Source organism: Anas platyrhynchos, chromosome 19 (genome assembly GCF_047663525.1).
Source record: "Anas platyrhynchos isolate ZD024472 breed Pekin duck chromosome 19, IASCAAS_PekinDuck_T2T, whole genome shotgun sequence".
NCBI classification, from domain to species: Eukaryota; Metazoa; Chordata; class Aves; order Anseriformes; family Anatidae; genus Anas; species Anas platyrhynchos.
Window position 1 is genome coordinate 11,313,006 of NC_092605.1, and position 7,316 is coordinate 11,320,321.

The following is a 7,316-nucleotide window of genomic DNA, read 5'->3' on the forward strand; positions in this document are numbered from 1 at the left end:
CTTATGGCTTGACAGATAATTTTAGCCCAGGTAGGAGTGTCTGTTAGTTCCCTCTTTTCAGGACACAGGACCAAAGGCTATATGACAGAGACGTGCACATTCTTGGCATTCTTCCCCACACAGGTCCCCAAACCAGGATTCACTTTGTCCTGGGAGGTCCTGGTTCAGACCCCACGGGGTGAGTGAAGGGCACTCAGAAGGCAAGGGCAGGACCTGGCTTTAAGGCCAGCATGTCCCAGACAGCTTTCTGGGGCAGGAAGATGTGACACTGGAGGCTGGGGTCACCCCATATTTCTCTGGTGCAGCAGGTGGAGCTAGCTGGGACCCCTGATAGCACTTCAAGAACTCCTGCATCCCATGCCTGTCCATTCCTTGGTTCTGGGTAAGCTTGTACTGAGCTGACCCACCTGGCTATGCATGAAGGGACTGCAAAGTTAGTGAATGATGCCCTTGTGAGTGACCTCTGTTATCCATGGTTGACATTTCTATCCAAGCAATCTTTGCATCAAACAGGGGTTCCTCTAAGAACTCACTCCATCTTCTTGGCATCTATCAGCCTCTGGGTGTAGAAATCTCATATCTTGCTGGGAGGCAGAGACATAGTTGCCTTCCTTCAGCTGTCCATGTATTTTGCAGCAAAGTGTTACAAACACCATCAGTTCATCAACCAGCCCATCTGCAGGCAGGGTGCTTGCCCAAGTCCTCCTCTCTCCCTTTCACTTCCTTCCTTGCACTTGTCATTTCTTCATCTTCTTCTTTATGGACGATTTGGATTCCTTCTCAAAAGCTTCCAAGGAGGAAGACAGATTCTTACCCACCATTTACTTTCTCTGCTTCTTATGTAGCAATGCTTTCCCATCATGCATTTGTTCTTTGAGAGATATTTCTAATCATACAATCACAGAATCAAAAAACTATCCCAAGTTGGAAGGGACCCAGAAAGATAATCAAGTCCAATTCCTTCATTAAGTTCTACTTCTAAGGGCCTTTGCATTCCCTTTGACCCCTTCCTATGCTTTGTTTCCCCACTTTCATCTCTTACTTCTTCCTTTGCCTGTCTAATTCATAGATCTTGCTCTGAGAAAAATGCCCATATCTGTTCCTTTTTACACCCCCTGAATTCCATGGCCCCATTGAGACATGTCTCAGAAACCAGGGAATCACAGACATACCCTATGTCACAACTGACTCAGACACAATGATAGAAAACTAGATGGCAGTTTTTAGTGAAGAGACTGTCTATGCAACCCAAGCAGAGAATGGACTGTCAGTTTTCTCCAGGAGTCTCTCAGCACCTTGGTATATCAGGGTCTTCTCACAGAACTGCTTGCAGTGCATAGCTTTAGTTGATAAACTAAACGAATTTCCTTGGGCTGATTCAATCTGCCTTTATCTTCACCTTGAAGACCAACTTTGAATCAGCAACTGATGTACAAATAAATTTGAGGAGTCCCACACTTGGTTTCCTGTAGTCCTGTTTGGATTCTGTTTCCACTTCCTTCTGCTTGATCTTGACATACCAACTGAAACTGCTGTGAAAACTGCTTGGCACTAGGGAAAGTTTTCACATCCTGCCCAGTCATTGAGGTGAGACCGAGAGATGAAACTTAACAGCTAAATTAAATCTGATCTTTATGGTAGAAACAAACAAGATCTAATGAGCACCTCAGCAGTCCCATCACACAGTCCTGTCCCTTGCATTTGTGTCGACGAAGGCTGCTGATGCCACTGGCAGAAACCTGAGAAAAATCATTCAGACATGAGTGTAGTGTATAAACAAAAGTGTCTTTCTCCTTCACGAACTAATTCCTTTAGAGCTTATGCATGAAGTATAAAGCTGAATTTGAGTTAACAGAGCATTACGGGAATAGTGACAAGGGAACTGGTCCTCTGCAAAGAATACATAAACCAGATCCATCACTCATTGGATTCTGCCTTGGGGTCTTCACAAATTCTTTTAATTTCTGTCCAGCATCCATTCTTTTGCAGAGAAGAAATGTCTTTCCAAAACTCATTATTAATTAACTGATATATCCCAAAGCATTTTCTGTGGTCCCACAAGCTTTAAATCAATGCAACATCAAGGACTACACTGTTCGTCATGGGTCTTTTAGGTAATAGATAAAAGGAGCATAAAGAAACATCTATTTTTCTATCTACTTTAGAAAATCTTGGTAGGTTAAGGACATGGTCCGGCAATATTTTAACTGTTTACCTTCAGGATTCTTCATCTCATGTATTCCTAAAAACGTTACTAGTGCCAACTGGACTAACTGGTATAACTTTGGATGATGGTTCTCAGAAGAGACCGTGGGCACTAAGAAAGATAACCAGTGCTTTGCAAGGAAGAATTGTGTGTGTGATACCTTTCTGGCTAGGTTTCATGCTTTAATCTTCATTTGAACATCAGCTTGGGTAATATTTTTCTAGAGCTGATAAGCCCTCTCACCTAAAAATACGTACTTGCACTGCATTCATCCAGCAAACCTGGCAAGGGGTACAAGGAAAAGATGCATTTGCCCTACCTATTATCCTGAAGAGCAGCTTTTTTGTTTCCCACCACCCAACCCCACCCACCAGGAGAAACACTAAAAATACCAAACCCAGATCTGACGGTGCCTTTAGCAACTTCTAAAAGGGAGCTTTTCCAGATTGTCTCATTCCTCCTGAATTCTTCCCCTGTAGAGGTTGGACCAACATTTTAATAAATGACACAGCAGAAGCCACACTGTATGAAAACTAGGTTTAAGACAGGTCTTAGATGATAAGGCCTCAGTCTATGCAACCATATAGTGAAAAGCAGCAGGGAATACTCAGCGCAGAATACAGCTCTTTACCCCTAAATAGGTGACCCAAACCCAGCACAAACAGCACCTCTACTACTACCATAACACAGATTTGCACATGGGATTTATTTCTAGCTGTTGCTTCCTGACAGGTCAGGGTCCAACATATGGATTTGGGGAGCCTTTCAGTAACTGCCTGAGTTTGGTTACCCCTGTTCAACAGGCTCTGCACCTTTGCACTGCTGCTGCCCTGATGCATTGTGCTGCGTTTGTGAGGGCACCAGCACCACAGCCTGTGTGGTGGGGCAGATGTTCTTTCAACCCCACCTTTGCACTCCTGTGCTACCCTCCTCGCACAGTCCCTCTGCAGGTCAGCGCTGACAGGGATGTCCCCATGGGTCCCATCTTATGAAGGCCCCTGTGGGAGTCACTTCCTGATGAACCATTTGGATCTGTTTCTATAGGGTGCTTCCAACACAGTTCCCACATTTATCTTTTCCCTGTCTGGATGTAGCTGTGCTCTGTTGGGATAGAAAACGATGGACAATTGCATCCTTCATGTATTTTAACTTCAGAGTGCTCTCAGTAACTCCAAGAGGCAAACCAAGGTCTGATGTCTGCTGGGGTGACTCTGGGACAGCTCTGTGTCAGAGCCAAACAGCCTAGGTGATGCAGGATATCGTGAAAGTTATCAGATCAGCCCCAGAAAGGCAGCTGGTGCAAGGCAGCAATGAGACAAGGGAAACAGTAATTTCTGATGTGAGTTTGTACTCCTTTCTGGGCCTTCCACTGATGGTATTGAACCAAACTACATCAGCCTGATGACAGATTATCTCTACTGTGATGATCGTTGAAGGAAATCAAAGTGCATAACTTTTCTTCAAAACACCTGGAGAAATGGACCTGATCAGCTCCATGGACCCACCTCCCTGTCCTCTAAGCCCTACTAGTTTCCTGGGGTGAAAAGAAGAACATTTTATGGCTTTCTATAAAGCCATAAATGAGTGTGTCAGGGCACACTGCTAGCAGAGAAGGCAATGCTGGCTACTCTTCTTGGTGCCATTGAAACCTGCCTAAATTCCTTGATAATGCTGGAGCTATGGGTATCACATGACTTGAAAGTTCAAAGGAGTCCAACAGTGCTGTTTGGTGTTTGGGTCCCTTTTTCAGGCTTTCAGGCCTCTTATAACAATGCATGAGAAAGGAAACTACAGGAACTCTCAGACTCCAAGGCTTACAGGCAAGAAGATGCTTAATCTAATTGAAAACTGAGCCGCATTTGAGGTCTGCATAGTATAAAGAACAACTTGTAACCCATGGTTCTATGGTTGCACTCTCATGCCTCCAAGTGGGGCAGCTCTGTGAGATCTGCTTAGGGAAATCCCATCCCAGAGTCAGTCCACAGAACCAGCCAAGAATCCGGGAAAGATCGCTAAAGCAAGCAAGGACAACATGTCTGCTGCTAGGAGAAGTCTGGAAGATCACTCTTCCACACCGATGAACTAGCTCAGCATTCATACCAGCCAGCTCTGCTTGGAGGGGAAAGGAAAGAAAGCAATTAGTGAGGAAATAAATGAGGAAAAAAAAAAAAAAAAAGAAAAAAAAGAAGAGGAAAACAAAGACAACACAAGAACATTTTGCCACAAAGATGATGAAGTGAGTACCTAATATTTCTGCAAAATGACAGACCAGATCTCCATGAAAAGCACAAAAATGGTCTCAGATATAAGCACTTGCAGCCCAGGAGAGGATGGGAATATGAATAAATTTATTTTGCTTTTGTCCATGCTGTGATTGTGTTTAGATGGGTACTCAATATCCATTTTTCATATTTTTTTTCTATCATCCACCAATCCTCTGCCCTCAGTTCACTGGAGTCATCCCATATAAGGTGGGTGGTAGCACTGCTGACTCTTATCTGGGCAAGAGATGCCTCTTGAAGACTCACGCTGTTGCAATGATGGGTAGGAAAGAAACAGACATCTTTGACAGAATTTAGTCTCATGATTTCTTTCATCATTTGCATTATTCTGTGGAGCAATAAAAAATTGTGTTTTAAGTGGCACTGCTCCTTTATCATCCCAACTGTCACTTGCCAGAAAATTCAGAAAGCCAATGTAGAGCTTGAGGTTATTAAGAAACCTCACTGAAGCGTATTCCTCACTCCTCTTACTCAGATAACTACTCCTATTCTCATCCAACAGGTCAAGCCTGACTCAAAGAGCAGTGAACTGTAGGAGTGAACAGAACAGTGGCTGATGTCCCTTTGCAGCCCTTCCTGGATCTCCCTCATTTGCAAGGCAGTGCTGGAACCTGGGTTGCCTGTCTGGGAGTCAGTGGGACAGGCTGTCTTGGTGACCAGCAGGTCTGACACATACCCCTGTTGGCTTTGCTGTCAGTGGGGTCTGGTGCTTACAGAACCTCGTGCATGAAGGAGCCTTGTTGCATGGTGCTCTCCTTAATAGTGCTCTCCAAGCTGGGGCTTAAGACATGTTCCAGACTCTTTTTCTGCAGGATTGATCTTCTTCCCATGATCCAAGAACCTTTAGTCTTTGACAAATTGCTAACAGCACTGGCAGCCTATTCCACTTTGGGGGACTGGATAAAACCACCCTTAAAGCAGGGGATAAATCAATAGGATGGGATAGGGCAAAGGTGGGAATAAAAGTAATTGGGCAATCATAAGGCTGGTAGTGAGACGAGCAGATTTCCCAGAGGAGCTAGCCAAGAGTAATACATATCTAGGCTTACAAAAGAGCTCCTGTAAGTCAAAATAACAGATGTGGTCGTGAATATAGCCTTTGTCAACGCAGTATAATTGCGATGTTCAATGGCTTCATGAAAATGTGTTGACTCCTAATTGCTATAGCACCTGCATTCCTCAACTAGCACAAAGCTCCAAACCTTCAAGAAGATCATAAAAGAGCTGAAAGTTTCCTGGCTTGCAGACAACTGCATTTTTTCAGCTCCCCTTGCAAACTGCACAGTGACAGCTTGGACCAACCCCAGCAAGTCCACTTGGCAACTGTTCCCTATTTTGCTGTGGGAAGCAAGCAGGAGATGACACAGGCTCCAGCAAAATGAGTACAGAGGTTGATTTTTTCTTCTTCCTGTTGGTCAAGTTGGCAGTTCCTTGGGCAGGACTCTTAGAGTAGTGGGAATGAAGTGAAATGATCTTGCCTTAGAGAGTCCGTGTCTCCGTGGGTTCCTTCAGTCATCAGGGACTGAAAACTCCCTTCCTGTATGTGGTGGTTTTACTGTGTTGGGCAGCTAAACCCCACAATCGCTCTCTCACTCCCCCTCTTTAGATGACGAGGGGAAGAAGTAAAGCAAAGAACAATTCACAGGTTGAGATAAGGATAATTTAATTAAAGGGAAATAATAATAATAAATAAATAAAGATTATTATAAACTAAACAATTTAACTAAAGGGAAATAAAAAGGGGAAGGGGAAAAGGGAGGGGGAAAGGGAAAATAAAAAAAAAAAAAAGGAGGAAAACAAACAAATAAAACAAATGAAGGCTATGTGGAAGTGCAGAGGAAAGAAATTACTCTCTACTTCCCACAAATGAGCGATGATTGACCATGTCCTTGAAGCAGGGCCTAGATGCACATAGCCAGTGTTTGGGAGGAGGAACGATGTTTTCACAACAAGAGCCCACCCCTCCCCTCCTCTTCCTGTTTCCACCTTTTATTGCTGAGTGTGACATCACATGGTATGGAATATCCCTTTGGTTGGTTTAGGTCAGCTGCCCTAGTGATGTTTCTCTCCTCACTTTTTGCCCACCCCCTAGGAGGGTTAGAGAGAGGCCCAATGCTGTGCCAGCACTGCTCAGCAGTAGACACAACCCTGGTGTGATAACACTGCTGTTCCAGCTACAAGTGCAGAGTACAGCACTGTATGGGCTGCTGCCGGGAAAGTTAACATTCCAGCCAGACCTGGTACACTGTATTACTTCCTTTTCTGCTGCAGTGCTTCCAAGCACCTCTTGCAATCACTCAGAATCACACAGGAGTGATTCTTAGAGAGCTCCTGGCACGTGAAAGTGTCCCAAGTGCCTTGAGTTTAATCAGGCCACAGTTCTTCTTACTCCTAAGCTCAGCAATACTCTGCAAGTGATGCTCCAAAACAACAGGTTTCACACTGAGTACCACGAGGTCAAACTCACCCTGTGGCTCATGGTTCCAACCAAATGCCATTTTGCAGCTAGAAGACCCCATCATGCTCATAACCTATCAGTAGGGTGGCATGCTGCTAATATAAATGATACATCCCCTCACACCATGCCACCAACCCTGCTGTCATCTCATGGCTGGGTGTGTGCACATCACAGGTCTTCCCACTCCCCAGGGCTGAGGGGTTTGGTGACTTGTTCAAGAGGATGTCCTGAAACCCCAGCTCCTGAAGCACCAGCTCAGTCCTTCCCGTTTTCACGCACATGACAGATGGAACGATGTACTTTCTGGACTTTGATCTCTGTTTTCTCTCTGTGTTTCCTTCTAGATCTTCCCTTCTTTCCAGCAAATTGA